Source organism: Empidonax traillii, unplaced genomic scaffold, assembly GCF_003031625.1.
Source record: "Empidonax traillii isolate 1590-97213 ecotype Southwest subspecies unplaced genomic scaffold, ASM303162v1 scaffold132:size1788729, whole genome shotgun sequence".
Taxonomy (NCBI): domain Eukaryota; kingdom Metazoa; phylum Chordata; class Aves; order Passeriformes; family Tyrannidae; genus Empidonax; species Empidonax traillii.
Window position 1 is genome coordinate 1 of NW_020955325.1, and position 4,166 is coordinate 4,166.

The window sequence follows — 4,166 nt, forward strand, 5'->3', positions numbered from 1 at the left end:
TGGCAGGCAGCTGGACAGTGGTGACATCTTTAGCTGGAATAGCTAAATCTGCTAGGGGACTTCTGTTAAAATCTTAGCCATTTTCACATTCCTGAAAAATAGCAAGATATATAGGAGCTAAAGAAGGAGCAAAGTTTACAAGAGTATTAACCAAGCAGTGTAACTTCCCCTGCTGATGGCAGAGACTTGACATGGCAACGTGGCATGCACCATCCTGGAGGGTACATGAAAGAACTAGATGCAAACATATGAACTTTGACTTCAGTGTGTGCAAAAAAAAGTCCAGCTGTGGATATTGGTAGCACAGAAAAAGAATGTTGAAACAATATGAAGTTTACAGCATTAAAATTAGGTAAGGAAATAGAACAGCTAAACTCCTAGCAATAATATCAGCATTTCGCTCTTGAACATACTATTTTTTCAGAGTATCTGCTTTGTATCAAAATGCGTAGTATATTTAACTACCTATTAACTCAGAACTGATAGTTGTATTATGTGTGCCAAGCATCCAGAAGAGAGTTGCTACTCGAACTTTTTCATTCTTTTATCTTTTAGGTCTTATTTTGTTATTTTCACAGGCTCAGGGAAGGGTTTTTGATGTAATTTCTTTTATGTAAAAAAAAATTATCATTTTATAGTATCTTTTGTGGTCTTTAAGTAGTCCCTGTTTGAAACCTGTGCAGTTCACACCTCACTAAAGCAAGAGAACACTAATGCAGCTATTCAGAAATGTTGGGTTTGTGAGGCTCTTTCAAAGTAGTGTGACTCTGATGAAGAAATATTTTATGTGTTACAATTATTCTTCATAGTTTGTGGCTAGCCTTGGAAACTGCAGAGCTGACTTTCAGTTTATCTTTTAATACTTATATTCCTACCTGTATTTCCTGATCTAAAAGCAGCAGTGATTCTGAGCTCTAAACTTATAGCACGTAAATCAGATGTGCACCAAAGCACCTTGAGGCTCACAGGAGAAGGGATAATGATTATCAGGGAATTGGAAGACTCCATTGATTGGATCAGTATTTTCAGGCTTCAACTTTTTTTGCTTTGTCCCTATGTAAGAAAGGTATCTGTGAATATTTGGCTTTCTTTGTCACTAAAACAAAAGTATATTTTGCATTCCTCTATAATAGCTTGTATGCACCTGGGTGAATTCTGCCTAGATTTATATGTGCAACGCTCAAACTGTGTTTGCAGAAAATTAAGTTCTGAGATTTTACCTCCACCATAGATTTGAGAATCTGAGACTGAAATACAGGCATATGGTGAAAACGGTCCTACCAAGACGCATTTAAAAAATACCTTCCCAAACAACAAGTAGAAAATACTGTAAAGGTGCACTTGCACTTTAAAATGTCTTGTACTTTTGTGCCTCAAAGAAAGATTTGAGCCTTTATAGACTCTACAAGTCACTAACGTTGATTTTTTTCCCCCATTTTTTATTTCTAATGTATCTGAGGGTGCTTTTGAAACCTTCTGGCTTTCTTTTTGCATTGTTTTGAGTGGGCATTCAGTCTTATGGCCTCTGCTGTTGGATTCTTTCCCTGCCTCACCCTGAGTCTGGAGTCTGGAATTAAGTGTTGTTTGTGCACAAGGGTGCTGGCAGTGGGGGTAGGGATCTTGTGTTTGAAGTTTTATCTAAAGCAGATCTTCTCTGGATCGCTGGGTACCCCACTGGGGAGCAGCTGAAGTCATACATCCTGCTGTCTAAAGGCAGAGAGGAATGATGGAGGAATGATGGCTGGAATGATGGCTCCATTCGAGGTTCATTCATACTAGCTAACTGTGGCATGCTGTAAAGTCCTCATTCCTTCATTCTCTATGCAGAAGGTGGAAGAATGGGGGCCTAGTGTATGCCCAGGTCTTGCTCTATTGTATGGATATGGGATGAGCACTGAACATGAACCTAAGAACTGAATAGAACTTTCCAGAGTACGCCCAAAGAGTCCTTGTGATTTAGACAACATCGTGGGTTTTCCCACAGTGGCATCAGTTTGGCCTATAACAATGTAATGGGGCAGGGATGATCCTGTCCTATAAAACACAAAGCTTGACAGAGTGGTATTTGAAGAACTTTAGATGTAACAGCAAAGAACAGCCTGAAAGTGGCAACACTTTCAGGATCTATGTGACTACCCTTTGTTAAAGCTGAGTTTTTCAAAAGATTTGGATTTAGGTGCCCATGTTTTGGGACCTTGTTCTACTATGTCTCAGCCTGATTATTCTGTGTACTGAGCGTCTAAAATTCCTTCCAATGGCAATGGGAAATGTAAAATGTTTTAAAACTCTCAATATTAAAGACCAAAATATCTCGTATTAGTCAGCCCAAATGAGAGGACAGAAATAAATATTTTCTTTGTCAGGTAATTTTTGATCTGAGATCTGATTCAACCAGGTGAAAGACCAGAATCCAGCAGACAATTGAGGGTGTGTTTCCACACTGGAGCTCAAAGTGTCAGATACTTTTCTATTTTCCCCCTCTTTGTTTGTAGGTCTTCATCTGTAGATATCAAAATGCTTTAAAGCACAGAGTTAAGTATTGTTATCTCATGTTTTTTTTAAAGCTGGGGGATATGCAGACATAGTAAAGTGACAAGCCAGATTTCACACAGGGCAGTAGCTCAACTGAGGAAAATAACTAAACACCGTGAGTCTTTGCCCAGTGCTTCGTCAGGCCCCTGTCCTGCAAAAAGGACATTTTTTTAAAAAACTCATTGACTGAATCCTAACAGCTTAGACACAAAATATGTTGCCAAGAGGTGAATTAAGCATGCAGCAGGATTTGGCCCAAAAAGAGGAAATTACTTTTTCTTGCTACATAATCAGTAGCTGCACTTGAACTGAGACTTTGGCTATGATGTGATGGGTCCTTGCCTTGCTTTGGGATAGCTGCTTTTGTTGAACTAACTTTCTTTACTCCAGCAACAGCAGCAGCTGCAGTGTGGTGTAGACGTGCCTAAACTAGCTTAAATAATTCAGGTACTGTTAGCCACTGAGCCAAAGAACCATGGAGTTCAGCATGGGCTTGGTGCCTAAGGATTTTATCCTCCTCTTTATAAGTTCACTGTTTCTTTACCATCTCAGCTCTAGCAAGCCTAGCAGTATGTTGAAAAGAAGGTTGGTAGATATGGTACTCTGTCTGCACTAATAATTGTGCTAGCAGAGCTGGGCATGGTCTTAGGGTTGATTGTAGGAGATAGTGCCAAAGGTAGCAGTGTAGTAAAAGCTGTTTTGCCTCTCTCTGCCTACTGTTCTCCCTCTTCTTCCCCAGCCTTCCCCTGGTATTCATCAGAAGCTGCCTTGCCTTTGAGTCCTTTTGCTATGAAACTGCCTAGTCATTAACGTTCTACTGGAGATCATGAATATCTAGAAGCTGATGCAGGCTTGGAGAATGAGCTACAGGCTGGAAATGTTATTGGGCTTGCTTGACTGTGGCTCTAACAGGAGAACCTGTAGGGATTAAATATGGGAAAATCCAGGACCATTACCCCTACATCTCTTAATGGGAACCACGGCAGAAGCATTTGTGATATGTTCTCTCAAGTCATTGCCCAAATGGTGGGCTCCCAGCTCAGCTTCTGTCTGTGAAAGAGCTTTGCTGATATCTGTAACTCGTCATTTTCTCCTGGCAGCCAAGGACAGAAGCAGGAACGAGGGTTCAGGTCCTTGAGTGCTAAGTTACTTCTGCTGAGTCAATAGGGGAGGTACTATCACTGCCCTGAGTTTTGTTTGCATCAAATAGTGCTTGTAGGCAGAGACCCTAAGTAGACTGACAAGCTGTTAAATTACCAACCTACCCCCTAGTTTATTCTGCAGCAGAAAACAAGCATGCCTGGATCAAGCCCTGGAACTCATCTCTGAACTCCTCTCTCATTCTGTCAGAATTTCCAACTTGTTTTTACAATGGCATTTATTTTTGTTAAATTGCAAAAGAGTTGGATGCAGTCTGCTAGTTGTGCTTTCCCTCTCCTTTATGCACTGAATTTTGTTCATACGCTTTACATGCCTCAAGTTGCTCTAATGCTGCTGGGAAAGTAATTGCCTTGCACTTTCTCTTTCTGATGCCCACGGGTGACTGTGGGGGACTCCTCCCTGGGCACAGTGCAGAGTTAAAAGCCCAGCTTTTGCTGCCTTGCTTAAGACCTGGTTATTTCTTTTCTTTTTTT